The 25,589-nt window shown below is 40.6% G+C and overlaps 1 protein-coding gene across 10 annotated transcripts in view; it reads right to left on the minus strand.

Annotated features, from left to right (window-relative positions):
* The window catches only part of FAT3 (FAT atypical cadherin 3), a 400,048-nt gene that overhangs the window by 134,659 nt on the left and 239,800 nt on the right, over positions 1 to 25,589 (minus strand). The window lies entirely within an intron of this gene.

The following is a 25,589-nucleotide window of genomic DNA, read 5'->3' on the forward strand; positions in this document are numbered from 1 at the left end:
CAGTCTACAGTTAACATGCTACATTTATTACAGTGAATGAAAAAAGATCACTAAAGAATCACTATTTGTCTCATGATTAAGAGTTTCAATGAATCATTTGCATATGACTAAAATTCTTCTGTAAAAAACCTCATTAAAGATTTCAGAGTTCTCAAACAATTAGTGGGATAGGATGCTGATTACTTCCACACCAAGAATACTTTACAAAGAAGGTTATTTCTGTAATAATGGTTTCCATATATAATAATTCTAATGTATTAAAGGTTTTGTTCTACAATTTCATCAATTTGTTCCATGCTCAAACTGAGTCTTTAAAATAAAGTACCTTTTTACATGAGGATGATCAAGATATCTTTTCTAAGGCAATGTACTTCCATGAATGATTAAACCGTTGTGAGATTTATACCACGGAAAGAAAAGGAAACACTTCCAAATTCCCTTAAGAAGAGGGATGCATACCTTCTAGGAACATAGCTTAGTTTTTTATTTTGTTCTTACTAAAGATTTAAAGGGCAGATTGGGTTTTCCCTTGTACAAAACATTTCTTTGGATGGGAAAATGCATTGCATTATGTTCTTGTGTTTTGATAGACCAACTTTTCCTAGATATAAAGCTGATTTTGGAGACAACTCCATTGGGCCGAGTTGTTCTCAAGAATTTGTCATCTTTAAGATTACCAAGGGAAACAAGAAAATAAATTCTTCCTGGATGAACTATTCTACTTATTGAATTAATCAGACCAGCCAAGCATCGAAACACAAATACATGATGACACTGAATCCTTAGAACACCCCATCAGCAAGATCTACATAAGACTTCTAGTCCCAAAAGGCTTCTAGAGCTGCAGCTCCTCATATGCTATTACCTTCTCCTTGGAGAAACCCATGTACCTATTTTGTTGAGAAGGGGAGAAATATTACTTGAAGTAATGGGATGAAATGAACAAAGGGAAGTGCACTCTGCCTCCAGGATTTCAGACTTGTTACAAGATACATCAGAACACAGAAGTCACACTAAAGGGGAGGTCACAGAAATTAAGAGTGGATCATTATAATTACGTAGAAGAAGCTGGTGCTGGCAAAAAGCTGAAAAAACAAAACTGGTATTGCCTGCATCAAGCAGTTGTAAGTATTCAAAACTGTTACACCATATGGGAGACATCTATCTACTCACTGCATCAGTTTAAACAGAAATGACAGCACAGATGATAAATTGGTATCATTCACACAAGATCCTCCCATGTCTAAAAAGAACTCAAAGATACAGAAAAGTAGCTCCTAATTATGAAAGAAGTTCAACCCCAATAAATATAAAGATTTAAAATTTGAAATATCCCTATTCATCATATGATGGCCACTATGGATATTTAACCAAGTACAACCTAATCACAGTACAGAATATGATAATTTTTATATTATCTTCCACTTCCTTCATTCCTAATCTGCCACTGTGAACTCTACCTTACCTTATTCTTAAAAAAGAGATCTTTAGCTGTAAATAATAGAAGATCCCTGTCCTCACCATCTTCTTCAGGCAGAGAAATTCACATTCCTTTTGAAGACCAAGAGCTAACACTTGAAACTGAACATCATGAACTCTTAGTACTTGTCTTATTGTGGTAAAACTAAAACTACTACTACTGCTGCTCCTCCTCTCAAAACTACTGCTATCACAAAGGAGGTCTCTGTGTTTAATGTAGAGCCTTTTTGACTGCAATAATTGTCAGAGTGCCTTTAGACCTGAATTTTCTTCCAAAAGAGATATATGAACACATAGCAAGTCTCTGCAACAGAACTGCCAGTATTTTAAATGTAGCAGATCTCAAAAGATTTATCACTCAGATTTAACAGCTGATCCTAAAGGGGGCAGGTAGCAGACCATCACCCTCAGTTCTGCAGACCTGACTGTGAAGCATGTTGATTGTGAACCATCACAACTGCTTGTTTTTGCTTTAAAGGCAGCATACCACACCTATTCTGGGCAGTTTCATCAGGCTGTTAAATTAATGTGTAGAAATTACTGTTCCTATGTGCATGCAGTTATGAGGCTTTAGTTTCCTCTCCTGTTCTTTGTCCCACCTGGCACCCATGATGGCCTCACTGCAGTGTCCTGGCTGCTCACTGCCACATACATTCTTGGTGTCAGGGACAGGTCACACTGTCCAACACTACTGCTCAAAATATAACTACACATAAAATCAGGTCACAGTTACTTGATATTAATATTTATTGTATTATTGTAACGTATTGGTATGGATATGAATCTGGTTCATTCAGGTTACAAAACTATTTCAAGAAATTATGAAGAGTAATCATCAAAACTGAAAAAATAAATATGCCAGTTATGTCTAAGACTACCCACAGCTTTACCAGTCCAGTCTCAAAGAAATTAATTTCCTGGGTTTTATGAAAACCTTACTGTCTTCCTCCCTCTTGTATTCACTACTCCATGCCACAGATATATAATAATAGCAGTATTTAGCAGGATGTAGAACTTTATTTTTCAGATACTGGGGCAACTGAGAAAAACTTGCCTTTGCACAAGTGACAATATCCCACTGTTAGCTCTTATCTAACTGTATTAAATTGTCATACCCTGTTATGGTGTAAAGGTATTATCTAAAGAAAATAACTCAGAGAAAAATAAACCTCAGGAAATTATGTTAGGCTGTGCTCCTGCCTATGAGAATGTCACAAGGGGACAATGATAAAAAAATGACCCTTCCTTTTTTTCCTATCTTCAATATGTGCTGTAGCCCTTATGGACACCACCATATGGACAACCCTCCAAAGCCAGCTGGGAAATACAGCACACATTTATAAAAAAATAGTCAAAACCATTAACAAGCTTCAGAAGTTGTTGCACACCTCTCAAACAGTTTCTCTCAAATATGCAGGGAAACATCATGGTCCTGCTAAGGGCAGGAGATATTTATAACTGTGATCTTTAAGAACATCCACAAAAGTGAAGAGGAAAATTGTATTCACTAGAGAAGTTATTTACAGTAACACCATCCACCAACAAATAAGGTTATGTCATTCTCCTCACAGAATTTCATACTTTTCTTTGATTTTGTGAGTTGAAACATCTCTCTCTTCATCCTGGCACACCTGTTCCTCAGACCACATAAATGAATTGTTTTGTGAAATTCCAAAACATTGTTTGACCAAGTATTTCAGTTTTGAGTTGAGGTGCTATATAACTCCTTGGAGGTCTTATACAACTTGCTTTTCTATGATACCTTCCACTTTTGCTGTTGGAGTATTTTTCCCATCTTAACAAATGAATAATTATTGTTCTACTCCTATTACAGAATTTGGAAATGCTGGAAGGTGAACATGCTCACTCTACACAACATATCCCATAATACTGCAGGACACAGGCACAAGTCCCAGCTGACACTGACAGGGGAACATCCTACCAAAACCTCACTGGATAAGATAGTTTACAGTGTCCCTGTAAAAGTAAATTCAGCACATAGATGGAGAAGAAACAGCAATGTTATTCATCTCATCACTTTATAATGTGGATGGGGAAACCAGAGATGTAGGGTGGGTAAAAAAGCAGACTTGCCTTAATGCTTAGATGCAGCTTTAGTGGCACACAAGAAAGAACAGGACCAACAAAGAAATCCGGAAAATTTAGCCAATACATCAGCCTATACAATCTTCAGCCAATGCATCATCTTACAAATCACCAGTTATAAGGGCTCAGATGTGTGATCGAGACATTTGAACACCTACCACTGATGCTTGGGATAATGCTTTTAGCACACTGAGATGTGCTAAAGAAGGGGAAAGTTCAGTGAAAGATCAAAACCCCCCCCTGAGATACTTTGCACTTGCAATTAGTGAAGCCTGCAGTTACTAGAGCGCAAATGAAGAAATGTAACTTATCAATGAACAGTAGCTTGGTGATAGGTCTGATGTCATAGGAGTAATGGCAGGCATGTGTGTGGATGAATGCACACGTGTGTCTGTATCATTGAATATGACATAAAACCAGGAACAGTTACAAATTCAACAGTATGACTAATGCTTTATAATTTTAAAAGTTTTTTTTAGAATTCGATAAAAGTGAAGGATTTAATCCATGCTCTACATTCAGTTAGCTCTCATTTCCCAGAAGGGTGCTCATAGAAATAAAACCTCTGTGTGCCTGTGTGTGCTGAAGTAGCCAGGCAGTACTATGCAAATACATACATATATACTGTATGTACAGTCAAATATTAGACTATGTATATGCATGTGTGTGACATTTTGCATCTACCCCAAAAGATGAATATTAAAAGTTACCCTAAAACGCACATATTTACAGAGGAATATTTAGCTCTAAGGTTTACTGATGTTCATTCTTTCCATATATATGCATTATTTGAAGTACTTTTGTTGTAAACAAATAAATTAATTAATCCACATTTCTTCTGTGGACTTAGCCACAGAAGAAAAATTCACAAAGGGCTGTTAAGTGCAAAGGCTATGGCAGAGGAAATCTTAAAGCATTGGAGAGTTTGAACAGTATTACACAGACAGAAGCACTGCTCTGGGTTTGCTTCTTCTGATGCTTATTCTTTGCACATCCAGAACAGCCCATGGCTGTAGGTGTGATAGTAACTAAACTGACCCTTGACTTAGAAGAAATTCACATATTTTTCAGTACTATGGCACTTACGGACCAAAAATTAGTTTGCTACAGGCTATATTCGGACAGAGATTGAATTTCCCTAATATGGCTGTGAAGCCAAGGAGAGTTCAATAGCCTTCTCCTTATGAAATTAAATTATTTTCATTCAACCTGTGGATGGGTAACCTTACCTGAGCTGTTTCCTGAAGTACTGCATAAAAGATAACAGAATCTGGTGTGGAGAGACAGCATATTTTACTGCTATCTCTGGAAATGCTGCAAATTTTGTAGTATACGGAACATTTTTTTTGAAACAATGAAATTCTGATGAACTCCTTTATTGATTTTTCATTCTCAAACTTTGTTTAGGTGAAATATGAAAAAAATGTAGGACAAGTAATAAGCAGGCTAAAGTAAAAGAAACCAAATAAATTTCTGTTTTAAGATGAAGGCTGAGTGTCTTCACAGAGATAGGAAGCTTAGAAAGAAAGCAACATCATCCCTTTCCCTGGCAAAAGATTAATAGGATACATTTACTGCATGTTTTACTGTCCATTAATTTTTTTTCTTGCTCTGCAAATTCATAAAAAAATATTTATTAAGAAAATACAAGTGGGGGATGGATGGACTGGAAGGTGAATACGGGACTCCAAGTTATTATTCAGGGTTTAAACACAAGCTCAGAAGATACTGCTTGGGTCCAAGTCATAGCAGTAGATGCTTTACACCCCTGCCTCTCATTGTGGAGTCAGGAGCTTTGCCTGGGACTTCCAGGCAGCACAGGGCTGGATTACAGGGCCCATGTATGTCCCATGACACACACACACGGTTGGTCTGGATGGATTAGCCGAGGTCTATTCTGAAAGATTTCTAGTCCCTAGATAATGAGGGACACTTTATCCTCATTCAGATACTGATTCTCATTTTCAAAGAGAAAAATTTTGAAATGGAAACAGGAATATAAAATTAGACACCTTTCTCAATGGAGTTCTTGTTCCCTGTGAGATGCTCTGAGCATCCTGCAACACTGCTCCTATCCTGTCACAGTCCAAAGTGGATGCACTTCCCAGTTTGCCCTTCTCAAATACCGTGAGGAACAAGTATACAGAAAGAAAACCACAAGAAGATATCAAAGGAAACATTCTGTAAAGTTACCCTTGAAAGCTCTGCTTGGAAAAATAATGCCTTGGGATTGTTTGCTGGAAGTACAGCCCTTTTAACCCAACCAGTTAAACAGACAAAAGGAATAAGTAAAACAAACACTGTTTTTACAAAAATGTTCCATAAATTCAGTGACTGGTTATACATACTGTTCATTCACCAAAGCCCTAGGGCTGAATCTGCAGAAATTCATAAGGGAGTTTAAGGGTTTACTAGAAATCTACAATATTTATTAAAATTACACACAAAGGTATGAAACAGCCTCTCCACACATTAATGAACACAGAAGAGAGTAGATAGCTGCTGAGAAATACAGCCATCAGTTGTCAGCTGTCCCACTACTCTTTGAAAGTAAATTTAAGTCTTTAGATGGATTAAAGGAAAAAAAAAAATAGCAGCCACAATAAATAGCATCAGTATTTTCACCATATATTCAGGAACGTAAAACTATTGCACAGTCCTGACCATAGAAATGTCGAAATGAATAGCAATAACCAGGGTAATTCTATTATCCACAGGCAGCGAGAGGCATTGTAAACACTCTAACAGCACATTCATCTCCTGCAATAAATTAGGGATCGACAAAGCAAAATTGAATTTCAAAGATAAATGATAGAAAGCGACGTACATTTTACTTGGAGATGTAAACAAACATATCATTTTATATAATTACACATGTAAACCTCTAATTTAGAAAGGCTGTATTCTGATCTAAATGAATGATACTTCATTGAACAAGAAAGAGAACCCACCAGGCGAGCCTGTGCAATTCCGTGGAGGACTGCTGCTTTATTGTTTTTCCTGAGGTGACAATGAAAGTGGAACGACCTTTCTGAAACAAGCTAGGTATAAAAAAATGATTGCTTTTTAAAAACAGTTACATTTTCTAATGCATGGTTATGCCTAAAAAAAAAAAAAATAATAAAGGAGATGCTGAAGCAAAACCTTTTTGTTCTTCTTTCGTTGTCCCTTCTGTCTCTCGTTAAGAGTTCCGTCAGCTTATTGCTGAAAATATCAAAACTCTGAACAAAATGCACAGCAAACATTCACTTCAATGAAGATTTTGGATTCTGCTTTCTTTTAAAGGCAGATTCTGGCTTATTTTTTGTTCCTAGAATATGTTTAATGTGACAATATGGTATGCCAGTCTGTTCTGCCTGTAAAACAGGGGACTTAGAGGGACTCCCTTTCATTCTTTAAAACTCAGCCAGTGCAGTCCCAAGGAACTGCAGGCAAAGCCACTAATTTTCTAAATATTCTTCTCCTCTTGTGGAGTGGCCAGGTTTTCTGTTCTGTGTATTTTTCCTGGATGGTTACTTGCACTCATGACTGCTGAATACTCTGGTTTCCAGACTGCATTTATGAATAATTTGCACCTTCATTTTGGTCAACTAAACAAGACAAGCTGTATTGGCTCTTTCTCACCTAATGAATTTGCTGTTATCTTTCTTGCATTACAGTTCCAACTTTCATCCCTCCTAAGCTTGATGGATGGAGAACACTGTGCTCCAGATGAAGTCTACACATTCACACTAAAGCAGCCTAACTACTGATTCCTGTGGATGCATCTAACAGGGAGCAGCAACCTCATATTAGTCCTCAAATGCACTGTTCAGTTGACTCCATTAATGAATTGCTACTCTTCAAACTCCTAGAGATCCTTTCTTTGGTTTTTGACTTTTTTCCGCCCTTTTTTTTTTTTTCCCCCCAAACCCTCCAGTGTGGATGATGCCTTCCAACCACGGATGAGAGCAAAATCCCTCTTTTGAAGCCAGCATCACTGAAGAAACCACCAAGTAAGATCATTTGTCTAGCCAATGCTTGAGATAATCTGTTAACGTATGCCCTTCAGCATGCAAATTCCTTATTCAAGACTCATAATTTTTATTTCCTCCTCAGCCAGGCCCATATGCAATATCAATTCAACAATTAATCTCCACGTCCTCGTGCCTCATAAATTCTGCAGTGCAACAGTATCAAATGCATTACTGAAGTCCACGTAGATGACACGCAAAGTATTTCTTAGAACCTCGTTTATCTTATCCATGACATCAAGATAGGCCGATACGATTTACTTCTGGTAAACCCATGAGCACTTTTATCCTGTTTTCTATTTATTTTCATGTTTTTAATTATACTGTCCTTCAAAATACTTTTGAAAGCCTCGTGGTTGACAGAGGTCAGACAAATAGTTCTGTGACTGCGAGGCTTATTTCTTCACCCTGTCTTCCTGCTCTTTGCTGCTGACATTTTATTTGTTATCTCCCAGCTGCATGGCTTAAATCTCAAATTTTATAATACCCCTCAGTATTTACTTGCTACAGGAGTCGTATTTAAGGTGCCAATTCTTTCACATTTCTGGAGCAGAAATTATCATTGTTATTCTTACTTGATATAAGAGTGATGGCAGTGAGTTGTGCTTGGCCAGGAAGCCAAATCCAAACTCGCTGTGGACAGCAGGACAAGGTCTGCAAAGGTTGCTATATCAAACCACAGACACCACCCGACTGTGGTCACTTTGGACTGCAAATGGCTTCAGGCATCTCACAGTGATGTGCTTCTTGAACACAGGTGGGATGAAACTCAAAGTGCAACCCAAAATGCCTGCCCACTAAAATGATCCCTCAGGACCTACCTGTAACTTGCAAACACAGTCTGCAGTCCATAGCTGCAATATTTATATGATAATATTCAATGTGTCCAAGCTGCACTGGCCCCTGTAGCACAACTGTGAGCAATTTCTCTGTGCTGTCATTGTCACCCGAGTCATCTCTTGGGGCTGTGATGCTCTGGAACAACTGAGCAAATGCCCTTGAGGGACTGTCCCACAGCTTAACTCTTCTAAAACACTTCACAGATAAGTTCAGGCTTTGTAGGATAAGAAGGTTTTCAAGTTCAAATGCTTTATTTAGGCTCAAACAAATATGTAAGAATAGAAATAGCAGTCATATCTTCTTTTGCTTTCTTCCCTTCAGAAGCACAGTGCCACCTAAAAACCTAATTGCTAATACGATGCCTCAGCACAGATTTTATCATCTCCTTTGCATCGCTTCCATTTTCAGGGAGAAATTACAGAATTCTGTTTGGGCTATAATTAGCATATCTTTATTAGAGGCAAAAATAGCTATAAATATATCTAACTGGTGGCTAGCTTAGTAACCAGCACACATCATCATTAAACAATTTCCTTTAATTTTTTTGTGCACAAAGGCCTCGTAATTCTGCAAAAGCAGCAGCTAAGCCTAACTAGACTCTGGATATAGCTTATGCTGATTAACTTCACTGTTTGTAGGAATGAAGACATATAATATCTGCAGTAAGGGTGGTGGTGGTGGTGTCACTTTCAGTGGAAAGGAGCTATGCAAATATTCTGTCCCTTGGACCTGGATATATCATGACTTCTTGTTCGATCTCTTTTTCTGGCATATTATAACAAAAGAAGGAAAAAAGAACAATGTAAGAGTCTCCAATGAATGCTTTTGTATAAGACATGCATAGGTCACAGCATGATGAAGTCCTGGTATTTTCCCTTCTCAATAGTGGAGGAGGTGTGGAGGGTGTGCAGGGCGCAGCTGTCAGTTTCCTCCCCAGCACACCTCGATTACCTTTTAAGGAGAAGTGATTCTGCATTTTTCCCTCAACCAAGCACTGTTCTCACCAACAGAAAAACAACACCAGCTTTTCCCCCAAATGTGTTAAAACAAAAGGTGCAAATCCCTCATGACCATCAATTGTCTCCAGCTCAGTAAAGCACAATGGTGAGAGTGGTGCCCTGTGCTACCTGCAGATCCCCCAGGTCAAGTCAATCTCATCTTCATCTCTAATAAGAAAACATGATTCATTGGCGAGGTGATCTTGCTGATTTGGAGGCAGAACACAGAGCTGTGGAAAGAAGCCTCACAGAAAAGATATATGGCCCTCTTTCATGACATGCAACTCACACTCAGCACAGTCAAGATCTGCTGCCTTTCCCAAGGTGGTCTCTCCTGCCTGAGAAAGCATACTGAGACACCTCTGTTAGATTTCCAGCTCACCCTCTGTCTTGGTCCGTAACCTTACATAGGACATTTTATGTCTCTGTGCTTCAGCTTTCCCTTCCATAAAACTGGGATAATGGGTATGTTTCTTTCTAAAGTGCCTTGTGCTTTGAGGAAAAAAATTACTTCTTGTAAGATATTATTAACTAACAATATCATAAAGCTCAGTGATAACAGCACTAACCATTTTCTAAAATTTGTCCTCTTTTTCCTTCTCTGAGCACCGATTTATAAACTGTTATCAAAGGCTAAAATACAGTGTTAGGTGTGAACCCCACTTTGGTGGCTCAGCACATATAGCAAAAATGCACAGCAAAACTACAACAGGGACAGAAGCTGCTTTTCTCTGTGAAGCTGGTCCAGTGCTCTAGCCTTGTGAAACAGCTCAGTCCTTTGAGTAAATCCCAGTCTCCTTAGATGCCTCCCTCTTGCACAGGCCCCTTTTAGAAATATGATGGATATGGATGAAACAGGAATGGAAACGTGTATGCATGAAAGCACTCAAAGAAACAACAGTCATGTTTAAAGGAATGGTCTATACTGCTCACCAAGGAGATGTCTGGGGAACATGCTGATTACATCTGGGCACATTGCTAAGGTCCCAGCACTGACCTGTCAGCAGGAGATGTGTGGTTTGGTAACAGGAGGAGGGCAACAAGGTTCCAGCACATCACCTATAATATCATGCTAAGGAAAGGACAGATGATGGCCTTAAAGAGATCCAGGATGAGACAAGGACAGTCAGCAATGAGTTACAGAAGCAGAAATATACCAAACTGCAATCGAAGTTTTGTTAAGCCCTAAATGTTTTGGAAGACCTGTTTAAAACAAGACCTGTTCAGTTCCTTTTAAGTCAAGAAGAACCCAAGAGACACAGTGAGGACTTCAATTTCCCGCAAGAGTGATCTTCGCCACAGCACTTGGATACCTACACCTTGGTGTGCAGAGTATGAGAGAATAAGAAAAAACAAGTTTCAGATCAAGTTAAATAAAACAAAATGGCCTTCTCCCTTCACAAGGTCTCACACTGAGTTTGTTACAATTAATTCTGACACTCTTATTTCAGCTAGTTTTAATCTAGGCAACTTCTCACTGAAATGGATGCCATGTTTAACTACCCTGCTGACCACAAGCTGAGGAGAACCATGAGGATAATACACACACCCATTGTGAAACCTATTCTGTGCTAACCTATCATGACTCAAAAGCTGGTTGTTATTGCACTACTGGATACAAAGGCTCCAAGGCAGAGTGGGATGCTTGGTGTGCTCATTTGCATCTCATTACCCAGCATGCTCTTCCTCCTCAGTGCTATTTTCATAGTGGCATTGTTGTCCGAGCCCTGGGAACAAGTGAAAAGATTTGGTGACTTTGGATGCATGCAGTTCTTTTCTACTTGCTTTGCTCTCCCTTTATAATGAAAGGCTTTCCAAAGTGGTGAAAATGAATCAATTTTCCATTTTTAAGGCTGTATGGCTGTGGGTTTGTTTTTTTTTCTTTTTCTTTTTTTTTTATTTTGGTTTTTTTTTCCCAGTAATTTAAGCTATCAGGAGCAAATCTTGAATAACAAATAAGATTACAGAAATGTGAGCCTAATGTTCCTCTCTACAATGCACTCAAGCATGAAGGTTTTGATCGAAGAGTAAGAAATGAGATTTAACTTCCTTCTGATTTAAGTTTCATTTGTACAAAGAACCTGTTTCAGCAAAATGTGATTGCAAGCTCATTATTCAGTGAAGGGCAAATATCTTCAATTGCAATCTAGTACGATCAGCAGCTTTTTCTGTGTTACAAGCCTCAGTGAAGAGAACTGAACATACTGGCTTCTGTCATTGTCTACATCTGACTGTGATGATTTCACCCTGTCCAATTCATTTCAAAAGCTGTAGCTTCCAATTAAATGTATAAGTTGTCAGCCAGAGTAAGTGTCTATCATTTGAGCCAGATCAGTTTTGGTTTCTGGCAGTTTCACTGCATCAAAGGGTTGATTTACAGATCAGTTACATTTTTTTTATTCAGTACTGAAGGGAATAAAACTGCCTCAAACATGGGACTCAAAACAACACTGAGTTACCTGTTTTCCATAGTTTTCAGTATGTTTTAACAAGTTGGAAATAAAACTTTATTCCTCAGTGACTTGATCGTTCGAACATGCACTTAAAAATAATTAAAAAAAATAAACTCCAGACAAATATAAGAACCTTAAAATCATGTTCTTTAACAACATCTAGCACACAAAGATTACATTGTACTCTATAACTGTCAACGAATTCAGCACCAAAAGCCTGTGTGAGGTATGAGGTTAGCCCCTTCTCAAGTTAAAAAGACTTCTCCCATTTTACAGATAAGGGATCTTAGCTATAAGATTAAAACTATGTGTTGAAGACTGGCTGTGCATAGCAGAGGCACATTTAAAACACTTCAGTCTCTCAGGTTCATGTTTTAAGAATCTGAGCAATTTTCAGAGTCCTTCTTGAGGTAAAAAATGGGTAAATGTAGGTAAAAATAATACAAAAATACTTAAGTCTCTATGCAAGGAAAAACTATGAGTTTTGGGGGTTTTAAGTACCTCAGTACCTCCTTAAAATATGCAAAGCATTTGCTCTTTGGGATCCTTGTGGCAGGAGGCTGAGTGGCATTTCACAGCAGGATCCTGTGATGATGCTTTGAAGTGTTTGTGCTGTATAACCCTTGATGAATCAATTAGGTCTCCTCATTCACCCAAATTATTCTTTTTACTTGTAGTATTGTTTTTACAGCAATAGCACACCCCTAAATCTAAAAACTGGTCCTGTAGGATCCAAAAGGATCAGGTTGGAACTACTGTAGGTGGTGGTTGGTGAAATTGAAACACCCAGAAGAAAAAGGTAGATGAATTAGGTTTTTAAAACATTTAAGATATTTTAAAATCTTAAACCACTATCAGGTAGCTTCTTAACAGCCTGTATCTACTGATGCACACTGAGCTAACAGCCACTGTGTGGGGAATCAGGGAGACATGGCAGGAGTTGGGAACAGGGACTGGAGACTGCGTGGCAGCTGGGATGGGGCTACATCACAGTCAGGACACCCACAGATCTACTCCCAGGAACTAAACCACCCACACTAAACTAAACACCCACTACTCCCAGATCTATTCCCAGGAACTAAACCCCACTGTTTTCAAAAGGGCCATGATGTCTGGTAACAGTGACAGACAGCTGAGTGAACTGCTGAGGACCTGGACAATCCTACCTAAAGAGTGGTGATGGTGGTCCAAAACCAGGGGTGCAGAGAGCTACAGTGGCCTTTTCTCTTCCAGAAGAAATGCTTGTATGAGCAAACAGAAATGATTCAAGGTAGCCACAGTGCAAAGTAGCAAAATAATGAACAAGAGTTCGTTAAAAAGTGAAATGAGAAAACAGTTAATTAAAAGTTCACTAAGACACTCAATGCCCCAAACAAGATTTGCTTTGTCAGTTAAAGTTAAGTGAGAGTAAACACATTTTTAGTACATGGATTTTTCCAAGAGTCAGTAATATTTCTGCAGCCACATCACCAAAACCTCTCTCAAAGCCATGTCCAGCACAGGTGCCTTGGAACAGAACAGGATCCTGCTTAACCAGGACAGGCAGGACTCACTGTACCTGCATCCTATCTGGCTGACAAACATCCTTGTACAGTCAAAGCAGAGAAGCAGGCACCTATTAAGCACGATTTAGATGGGGTTTTTAGATATTCAAGCTAAGAAGAGATAAAATGTAGAGGTATCCCTCTCTCTCCAGTCACTATAAAGGCATTTTACAGATGGTGCAGATCCCTACAGTTTGGGAGGGGGAGTCACAGCCTTTATGTCCTAAGAAAAATCCCCATGAGGCAGATGAGGGAGGCAAAATGGGATTGTCTCTTACCCCTAAATTCCTACTGGATTTGGGGCTACAGCCCCAGAAAGAGCAGCCCCAGAAAGCTGTGAAGCAGCTCTCCAGCTCCTGTTTCAGGCTACATCACTCTCTTTCCCATCACTGATATTTCTCCAGGAGGGTCTGCGGGCTGGCCTTTGCCCGTCCCTGTGCAGGAAGGGACCTCTCCCGTGCCGTGGCTCAGATGGTTCCTTCATCCCCCAGCCACTGGAGTTCAAGGAGGGAAGATAGCACCTGCGACCCCTATTTCTGCTGCAGCCATAAATTCAACTTTCCATTAAATTTTTATTTCTAGGTCAAGACAAGAATGATAGATTAAAAACAAAAATAGCTGAGCATTCAGTATGGAAGCTGCTGCAGCACAGCACTTCAAGCCTGCCAGACCCCAGACAGCCTCCAAGTATGCCAGTTATTGATTTTTGTACCAAAACATTTACACTGGCACAACCCCCAGTGAGTGCAATTATATGGGTATAAAGGTGCTTTATACTAGCAAAGATTATGAGATAAACAAGCCCATTTATACTGCTGTAACTGCATTCACTTCTGGGTATTTGTACTGCTTTAATGATACCAGTGTAGTTAAAGCAATGCAACTCGTGTTTACAGACAAGCCCTCACCCTGATGGTAATTAACACGGGCATTTTCAGCCACCCTCAGCAGCTGAGGTTAGTGTTGGAAATAGCAACTGACCCATAACAATTTGCAACAGCATCAGAAGCTTCTATAAAATAGCTCCACCTTCAACTGCTTTTTCCACGTTTGTGGGAAGGATGTTTATTATGCCCTTTCTACCAGGCAGCCCCAAGAGCTGAAAGTTGCTTGTGGCCACTTTTCTCTTGCATCTGGACAGCAAAACAAAACAGAAAAATAACCAATTCACCCAGTGACATTTTGCTGTGCAAGAGCAAAGGCAGCACAAAAACGCTGATAGAAGTGGTGGTTAACCCTGTGCTACCCTTATTGTTCCTTATTCAGCAGGCCCGAGTGCCGGAGCAGCCCGTGGAGCACGGGAAAAGGGGCTCTGCCATCTGTTGCTAGGGCTGACATCAGCCCTGTTTGCTCAGGCATTGCTCCTCGGGGCTGTGTCTGCATCATTAATCAGCACCAGCCCTGTGCTGGCCCATTCAGCAGCGCCTGGGCTGTCAGCTCTGGAGAACCTCACTGCAGAAAGGAGCTGCCAAAGTGCTTGGCCTCACTCGGAGAGAGGCTTGGATATACATCAAGATTGCTTTAGACAGAGTATTTGTCAACTCATCCTGGGAGAAAGTGAGCCCTGCACAGTACACAACTTGACAAAGGGAGGAAAAACAATCCCAGAAAACCACCCCCATCTCCCTTATGCACTCTCCACAGGTTAAACTTCAAGCCACAGAAAACCAAATTGCTCTTTCCCTGAAACCAAGGCTTGCCAAGAGGCTGCTTAACCCATCAAAGTGATAATGGATACACATCACTTAATTTTTTTTTCCCTGAACAATACTTAGCACAATCTCACAGGAAACAACAAGAAATTCCTTAACCTGAAAAAAATAAAAGGAGATTTAATAAAAAAATGGGTTGCCAATGCAGACAGGGAGCAATGTTTCCATAGGAAACACTGGGGAACAGAGTCACAGAGGGGCTTACTGATATCCTCAAGGTCAAACACAAAGAAATGCACAAGCAAGGAAAGACTGAAGCACTGGCTACAAATACTGCAGCAGCACAGACACCAACTAGACACACGGACCCCCCATTTCCAATCATCTTCTCTTTTCCCAAATGTCTGAGTGGGTCATGCAATACCAGCATAAACATAGGGCATAAACATGGAAAATGCTGAACAGAACTGACATATATTGAACAGGTTTCTGGAAATAATCAAATGTCTGTAAGGAGGTGTTTCAGGTTCTTTTCTTGGGGAAGAAGAGGGGAACACAAGGAGAAATTCCTTTTACAGGCTTAGGCAGCAGATCTGTTTGAAAAATTAGTAATTACTTAAACATAAAACATCAGATGAGAGTCATCTGGAGACTAAGGCACTTGAATTTAGGTGTCTGCAAGTGATCCAGAGAGCTCATCAGTGCATGTTCAACTTGGTTTCCTACACATAAGCATCTATGGTTTTGGGTACATGTGGCTCCTAGCCATAGCACCCTCAGGACTTCTCATTTAGTATTCCATGCCCATATCCAGAGTGCTTTTCTCCCAGTTTAAAGGATAGAAAGAAAATGTTAAATTTCATACATACTCCTGCAACACAGTGATGGGGACAAATCCTTAAAGAAGAATTTTGGTTCCTACTTTCAGTGATTTTAATTTAATTTCATCTTATATGGCTGTTTTCCAGACCCTACCTGGAATCAAGCTAATTCATACCTTCCTACACAGCTCAGCACTAGTGAGAGACTCTTTCCCAAGTGGTTTTCACAAAATTGAGCATCAAAGGAAGTACTTTTCTCGCTTTCCAGAAGTTGTGAAGGTTATTTTTTTCTTAAAAAAACCCAACCAAAACCTACTCACACCTTTTCATTACAGTGTTTTTAATTTCAATATTTTTTCTCTAAAACGAGGCATTTGGATTTGAGGATCCCACTGTGCTAACAGTCTCTCTTCATGCCTTGATGCAATCCAAGTTCTCAGGAAATCTCAAAGAGACAAAACCTACTGCTCAGAGGACGCTGTCTCAGTGGGTTGTTCATCCCAGAGGAGTGGAAGCTGTACTAAAGGCATTTAGACTGCTTCTCAAAAAGAACAAAGAAGTATTTTAAATGTTGATTTTTGATCCCCCCAAAAATCAAACTTGTATTTTTTAATGGAAAAAAAATAAACACAAGAAAATCCCTCAGTCTCTCCTTGCTTTATACAATGATATATTGGACAATGCTCTCAGGCACATGGTATGATTTTGGGGGTGTCCTGTGCAGGGCCAGGAGCTGGATTTTGGTGACCCTTGTGGGTCCATTCCAACTCAGGGTATTCTACAATTCTGTGATTCTATATAACTTTGAGGCATGTCACCAACTGAAAATCCTCCTCACAGAAGTACTTTCTTGGCTGGTAATGTTTGGTTTCTGCAGTACTGTTATCCCCTGACAAACAGGTCCAACCTTGAAGGATAAACAAGCCAAGTCAGACCCCAACTAGCCCTTGAATGGGCATGTGCTCAGGGTTGCAAGCAGATTATCTTTTTTCTTGGTTTTCTCAATAGTCAGCCACCATGACAGCAGCTTCTGAGCACCAACTTTTTCTCTGTCCTCTTATCCTTAAGGAGGAAACAAAGGGTTGGCATTGGACAAGGGTCTGCAAGAGGGTACTGTGTCTCCATTCTTGCTCCACACTGCTCTTTCCACAGGAATGAAGCCACCAGAATATACAAGGGGAGTTGTGGAGTTGTGTAAGTGGAGTTTGATAGCTCTGCATTAAAACATCTAAGGGTGAAAAAAATCACATTCAGTAATTTCATAAGACCTACATCATGGCAGCACCATTTTGTCACAGGAACAGTATTAATATTTCTGATGGTATGATTCCAAACACCCCAGAGAATGAAAGCCATCCTGTCTGGTTTTGGCTTAGTAAATCTAGGTGTCCTGCCTAAGCCTGGAATCCAGATTTCTGCTGTAAAGCACACTGCTGGGCAGTCTGGACTGCCTCTCTCTCCAGTACCTACAGATCAGCCTGCATGCCTGGCTTAGCACAGAAGCCTAATTCTGAAAAAATGACACTAATTAAATAAGAGGAGACTGAGGGGAGACCTTGTAGCAGTCTCCAGCCTCCTCACCAGGGGAAGCAAAAGGCAGGCACTGATCTCTTCTCTCTGGGGACCAGTGGCAGGACCCAAGGGATTGGCCTGAAGCTGTGTCAGGGGAGGTTTAGGTTGGATATCAGGAAAAGGTTCTTCACCCAGATGGTGCTTGGGCACTGGAATAGGCTCCCCAGGGAATGGGGCCACAGCCCCAAGCCTGACAGAGTTCAGTAAGTGTGTGGACAATGCTCTCAGGCACATGGTGTGACTCTTGGGGCATCCTGTGCAGGGCCAGGAGTTGCACTTGACAATCCTTTGTGAGTCCTTTGCAATTCAGCATGTTCTGTGATTAATCCCATCCTTCAGTGCCAGCACTATCACCACAAAGCTGTCCTCATCAATCTTTGCTCTCCTCTGTACCCCCATATATTTAGTAGACACCCTGGGCAGCAGTATGCTGGTATTCAGAAGTCTTGATTTCTTTTTGGCAATTTAGCCCCGAGTTTTAGCTGTTTATACAGGAAGACTTAATGAGTACAGTTACTTGTGTGAAAACACAAGCATCTGTGGTTGTGATTACGGCTAAATTCAGCCTGCAACCTCAGCTGTCAATAGTTTATTATCTTTAAAAAAATATAATAAAACTAAATTACATCCTCTAATTATAAAGGGACCATTCTGAGAAGCCTGAAAGAGGTGACCTGCACCTTCTGGGCGGGAGAGCGCTTGCTGTGCGACCTTCCTGTCACCCGAAGCCTAACGAAGCAGAAATAATTGGGAAATTCCCTGGGATGTCACCTCTCAGGCTGCGCTCGGCGCTCCTGGCGGCTGTCATCGCACTGCCTGCTCGCAGCAATCGCTGCTGGCACGGGACACGCTCGCACCACGCTGCATTATTAGCGGGCTGTCAGACACCCGCACCGCAGAGCCCCCGCGCCGGCACGCACCGAGTTACGGGGGTAATAATGCTCTTTGGTAGGTAAAAATAACTGAACTCTCAGAGTAAAAATAACACCACAACACAAAACTCTAGTCCTTCGTTGAATGCTATTTGCTTTCTTCCCCTTAAACACAGGAATGGGTTTATGAGGTGGGTACAAGCTGTTGTTGAAGAGCGGTGATTTATTTGCTGAGCTCTCTCTGCAAGCCCACAAGGGTTGCTAGGGGCAAATACTTACTATGTTACAATTGCTTTTTATAGGCCAGATAGTGCCCTGAGTTAGGACTTGAAAACAACCTCCACCCCAGGGAGAGCAGCTCCAGGAGGCCTCATGGCTCAGACACACACTCCCAGGTCCCACTTACCCACACACTTCCCTGCCATGTCCCCAGGGCAGCCACCCACCATGGACCCATGACAGTAACACACGGTGGCACAGCTCCCTAGGCCCTGGCTCCCTGGGAAGCCCAGAGGCAGGAGAAGGACCCCAGAGAGTCCTCATTCCCCTGCTCCCAGCACAGGAATGGAACAGTGAGCAGCGACCCTCTGCACACTACACCCTGTGTTTGGAGTAGCTGAAAAAGGAGCAGGGGGATTCGCACTCTCCCATAAAAAATATCCATCAAAAGTTAAAGTCCAGCTGTCAAACAGTTAATTCCTTTATATCATCTTCTCCTACATAAGGAACAGCCTCTCAGTTCAGTTTTCAACCTAACACCTCATTCAAATCTCTCCTGGAGCCCGTAAAAAATCTGTGAAAGGCAGTAAATATTTCAGGAAGAACAAGTCCAAGTTCCTTTCCTTTAACCAGCTCCTCAACACACTCTCTTCTACTTCTTCTGTTTCAGTTGTAAACCCAGGATACAGGAATACTATCAATTTGCAGCAGTGATGACTGTTGAAGTATCACAAAGACAACAGGATAATAAAACAATTTACAACTAAGTTGAAACACTTAGCAGCTGACTTCCTCTCTGTGCTCATAATATCAATAACTAAAATTTCCCCTTCTAGAATAACCTAGCTTAGTAGCTTGGATCCTGGATCCTGTACCTCACTGCACTGTGCCTGTATCTGTGCATGTAGCATGTAATGGCATTTTTCCAAAGGATATGCACTATATTAAATAGAAATAAAATATGACCGTATACTTCCTACCCTCTCCAAATGACTGAATTTAAGTTTCATTTACAGACACAATTCAGAAAATGGGACAAAATCTGTGTCATTTCCAGGAAAAACTGAGAAACAGGCACTTGGTGTGTTTCTTGGGGTATATTGCAAAAGGCCAGGAGTTGGACTTGATGATCCTGATGGGTCCTGTCCAACTCAGCACATTCTGTGATGTTTTTCTGAAACATTCATTTGTTGCTTATACAAAGGGTCAATACATGACCTCAAAGCAGCATTTAAATCACCATCGTTTTTTAAACTGGCACTGAGGAGAACAGTTTCACACATGGCCATTCTAATACTGAAGACCTACTTTACTCATATATGCAGAAGTTGGGTAGATGCTGGATCTGTGATAATGATATTTCTTGTCCCGAAAACATCTCTGAGAAAGAATATGGTGAACAGTAAACTGGACTTAGGAGTTTGGCTCTGTCTTATCAACTCACTGGCTCCTTGACAAGAGGACAAATGATCAGTCACCTGCATCCATTCTGTCAAATCTCCTCATGTTTCTTAACATAGGAGTAAGAACTGATGTGCTGCTGATGTTTTTACCTTTGCAAATCAGTGCCAAAATCTAAAAGGAATGATCACCAATAACCAGGGCTTGCACCTGCTGATCTGCGGCTCCATTCTGTTCCAGACCCATGCAAGATCCACAGAAACATCCAGATCAAAATGTTGCCAGAAACCAGAAAAGGCTGCAGCCCTGAATAGCAGCAGTGCATTGGAATGCTGGCAATGTCTCCCTCTGAGACAGTTTACAAAGCAAACAGGTCTGCACCTGAAAGAATTGTAAGTAACTGATATTAAGCCCCGGCAGGAGAATTAAGAGTTATTGTGCTCTTAAGCATAAGGGTAAAAACAGTATTTCAACAACTACTTTTATTTTTCAGATGTAATAATCTGGGGTGCTGCAACTGAAGGTACCTTAAAAATGTTTTTAGAACACTGAAAAACTACAACTTTTGAAATCAGATCATTGCTTCATTTTGGGTGCCCCTAAATTGAAGTAACTGAAGTTCCAAATGAACTCTTTTCATAATTGGTCTGAATTAAACTAATGACTTAAAATTAAGGAAAGAAAATAGTTCTGTGTTAATATCTGGCACATGGGCACAACTCCTAGGAGTCAGTCCTATCTGCTAAACTCTTCTTTTCACGGTGAGGTCGGGCACAAATGTTAACATATCCAGTGCCCCTCCTTTCCATCAATGAATGTAAATTTGTGCTTTCTGTCTGATGACTTGATGATCTTAGAGGTCTTCTCCAGCCTGAATGATTCTGTGATTCTATGCTTACTCACAATGGTTACATCTCTGGCTATAGATCTCTGGTCCACAGGGAAGGACAATCTACAGCTGAAGCCACCTACTGCTGCAGAGCAGGCTTACTGCTTGAGCCACTTTTCCACACCCTTTGCTTGGGAATGCTGCTGGGAGAGGTCTGGGCAAGAGTGTCCACCTCTGCTGGCAATGGAAAAAAGAAATCCACAAAGAGATAAAAAGCTGAACATTCTTAAGTGATCTTTATGCACATTGAGGCAATATGAGAATTTTGGCTGCTGCTGTTTAGACCACCTGAGGAGCATGTAAAATGGGGGAGAGTGGAGCAGAACAGCTAAAACTACTGCTCCTCTTTGGGTACAAAAGCAGTGGAATCCAAACAAGAAAGATGTGAACATATCTATATACACACACAAATAATGAATGCAAGAACAGAGCTCTGAGGCTACAACCTTTATAGGGCTTGTGGAGAATATATCAGGCTTCTCTGTTGAAGAAGGATGGGAGAAAAACAAGAAGCAATGATGATGGTGGCCTCTCTACATGTGAGGCATCTGATGGGTAAGACAGACTTGTCTGACTCTCCTATTAAGAAAATTTTACAAACATCTGTACCTGATACACTTGTCAGAACATGATGAGTCCAGATAGTCAGTGATCAGGCTGACAACTGCATCAGTTTCTCTTTCGCTTGGGTAGCTCCAAGGAGCAATCAAAGCTGCTGTCAACTAGAAGTCATTATTTAAATTTGGGGATCAAGCATATCTTTTCTCAGTAGCTCCACAACCACCCAGTTCAGTGCTGTTTGCAAATGAGATAGTATTTTCTCAGCATAAGTTTATCTCAGATTTACATGTGTGCTTATTCATCCGGTTTTATGGGATACTTCTTGGACATTTTTTTTCTCCTTATTCCTAATGCATTCTCTGCTTATTTAGTTAACTTGAGGAGTACAGCAATTTATTTTGCCGTTACAATTAAGCATTACGGAAACCTACTTCCTTTGAAGATGCTAAGCTGTCACTTTAATAACAAGGATTATGAAGATCATGAAAAATCCCTATGCCATGAATATATCTTCACATGTTAACAGCAAAATTAGGAGGTTAATGTGTCATTTTGACATGACTGGTTTTTAGTGGACAATATAATTGTGTCCCATCATGTCTTTTTCTACTAAACCACTAGACCATCGAGAAAAGTTACATAAAGCTTATCCTCAACCCAGGCAAGACAGCTTTCACAATCAGTGCATGAGATGCAGTTTACATTAAGGATAAGAATGGCATATATAAAGTACAATGATCTACCAACACTTTTAAGACACCACAGCAGCAATTCAGTGAAATATGACATTCATGATGAACCAACAGGAAGGATTTACACAAATTTGACTTCAAGCTTCCATATCTACACATCTTGCTTTTCAGCTTTTGCACAGAATATTTTTCTTCTGTCTTGTACACACACATAACGATGTAAAAATGTGAGTAACTTGTAGCTGCATGGACCAATTTGTTTTGCTTTTTTGTTTTTCAAAGAGGTTTTTAAGAGGACATAATTTATGCTTGCACCTATGAAAGTAAAGGATCTGTTATGGCCAGAGAACATAGCTAGCAATCAGTAGCTCACTAGATCTCTACTCAAAGTTGCAGTTATATTTGCATCTGCTTTGACAATAGGGAAAAGGTGAAGAGAAGCAAAAAGGCAGACTGATAACAGTCGAAGTTATGGTTGTTGTGCAGATCTTCCCTTCTGCAACCCTGTAAGGGTGGCTTTATGCTGGGGCCACTGAGATCTGAAAAGATCCATAGAATCATAGAATTGTTTGGGCTGGAAGGGACTTTAAAGAACATCCAGTTCTAAGCTTCCTGCCAGGGACAGGGGCACTAAATCAGGTTGCTCAAAGTCCCATCCAACCTGGCCTCGAGCACTTGCAGGGATGGGAACTGTGAACAAAGGGGACAAAAGCAGGGGTTAGGAGGCACTTCTCTCTTCCTCACTCTGAAGATCTCTTAATGATTGCATAATGCAGAATACACTGTAAGAAATCTTTACTGATTCAGGTCCACAACATGAGATAGAAGTTTGAGAAAACTGTAGGGGGGTCAGCATATCTCAAGGCCAGACCCTGGGGCATTAAATATAAATACAGTAAGTTTAGTAATGAAAACACTGGAAAAGTGAACAGACAAAAATGTTAGTTTCAATTTGTTAGGTTTTGTAAAGAAAAATCTTCTATAAGATTTACTATTTGGCAATGAAACTGAAGACAAAAGCCCTTATTCTCCAATTTTACACTACCCTAACTCTGCTGAGTCCTCTGTGGCCACTTCCCATTCATGCTATTGTAATTTGGATGAGAATTAGACCAAGCACCCTCATGAAATTTTAATTAAACACTCAGCACAGCACTCAAGAACATTTTTAAAACTGCAGCAAGTGGAAACAAGTGCAGAGCAACCAGTTGGGAATGCTGCTGTAACGCCACGACAGAGATGCTGCGTCAAGCCTGTTCTTGAAAGACTGAAGCAGCCCCAAAGAATACATCACTGACACAGAAAATTACCAAACATTTATAAATAATACAGTATGCTCAAACCTATCACACTGCAAACAAAACAGATCAGCAAGCTATCGAGCATCTGATGAGAGAGGAAGACACAAAGTCAGCCAGCCTGAAGTCAGCCAACTGATGACAACTGGTGTCAGCGCCAGGGCAGGTGAACTGAGGTTTTAACAAGGGCTGTAGCAAGGGGGGCTGCAATGCTACGAGGTGCCTTCATGGTCCTGACTCTTCTTATAACTGCTTCAGGCTCCCAAAGCTACAGCCACGGCTGACACCCCTCAGCCGCCGGCAAATTCCGCAACAAAACTCGAGGTAGAGGGAGTGGGGTATGAAGAGTGAAAGGAAAAGTGTGATGCCAGAGATTATCTCCAGCAGCAGAGTGGAAGTGACATTGAAAGCAAGCTTCACAGACAAAAGGCAAATGCAGTCAAGGAATCTTAAGTACTATTAAAAGGCTCTGCAAACAGATATGCCTATTGTGAGAAGCAGTGTAATTGGCTCTCTTTAAATCTGAAAGTCACTCAAAGAGTTTAGCAAGATGCAATAAATTATATCTGCAAGGAGATTCTTTTCCTGAACCACTGCTTCACAGTAATGTTAGATAATAGGTCATAATGCTACAACTGAATGCTCCTGTCAGGCAGAAATTTAGGTAAACTCACATTGCTTTATTTACAGGATTTGACCGTCAGGGTCAAATCATCACATCAAATCAAAATTGGTAATGAAACTTAATGGATTCTAGCTATAGTAACTAAACCATGATGTAAAATCCACCTCCCTTCTCTTGCTGACATCCAAGTGCCACAGGCAGACTGATATTCACTCATAATGTACCCTTAGTTCAGCCTTTTTTTCTGAGGTAACAAGATGACAAGATTGCACTGCCTGATAAAAGCCCATGATCATTTTTGCTCTGCCTGGTAAAAGCCCTCAATTATATTTATATAGATGATTAAGAAAAAAAAGTTAACAGACAAGTACAGGTCTCAATTATATTAATTTCATATAACTTGTTATAGAATTCAGAAAAAAAACCAAAAAACAGCTGTAGACAGGTGAGGCACAGCAAGCTGAGGCCAGTGCTGGTGGATCTACCCGTGACAGCAGGTCAAAACCTCAGTACTAGGGGACACCAGCAGGGATGGCCAGTCCTGAGCTCCTGACTCTGTCTGGGGTGTGAAGCCAAAAACCTTACATTCCCCCTCCTCAGAGAACACCCAACTCAAACCTCAAGGCACGTGTGTGAAACCACAATGAAACAAATTATCTGGTTCCCCCTATAGGTACTGCACCAAAGCAAAACAAAATACCTAAAATTTACTGGCTTTGAGAAAGCTTAAACTGATCACCAGTCTTTGGTGGAGCTCTTTTGTGGAGCATCTCACCTTGGAAATTCTCCAGTATTATGTTGGCTGTGTTAATTCAGCTGAGGTTCATCAAGAAACATCAGGGCTGCATAAGCAGCAGAGTGTTCGAACATTCCCTTTCAGGTAAATACTCACAGAAAGTGGTATTTTCTCTTGCTCCCTCTGTAAAGCTTACTGTTCTTTACTTCTCTCTTTCCATTAAAGAAAAACATTAATTCTTTTTTTGCACTGAGAGTCAGCACAAAAGAAAGGATACCGAAGGTATCGTTAAAGTGTATTTAACCTAGTACACTCCTGGAAGAGGAGAAATGCCATCTTGAATCTTTGGGATGGGAGAACATTAAGCTTCCTGGGTAAGTGCTACAGCTCCTGCATTATTTCATCAAAGAAAAAGCCTCTCCACCCTTCTTACACCCCTCAAAAATAGCCTGGCAATGACAAGATGCAGGCTGCCCAACCCATCCCGAAGGCTTTCCTTTCCTGAACCTTCATGGATCAAGCTCTTTCAGTTTACATGTGAATTACAATCCAGGCTGATTACAATCCAGTCCTGTGTGGACCACAGTGGACTCCAGGACCCTGGGGCAGGATGAGTGTTCACTATTAACACAAATGAGCTGAAAAACTGAAGAGACATCAGGGTTGTGTACAAGTAATTATGGCTTCGGGACTGCAATATTAGATTTATGTCTTTAAATTCTATGTCTCATTTTAGGCCACCGATGTTTTCTGGATTTAGCCCCTTGTGACCAGTTAGCTGAAGTTGCCTAAGCATATAATAATGATGTTTCACCAGA

Source organism: Agelaius phoeniceus, chromosome 2 (assembly GCF_051311805.1).
Source record: "Agelaius phoeniceus isolate bAgePho1 chromosome 2, bAgePho1.hap1, whole genome shotgun sequence".
NCBI classification, from domain to species: Eukaryota; Metazoa; Chordata; class Aves; order Passeriformes; family Icteridae; genus Agelaius; species Agelaius phoeniceus.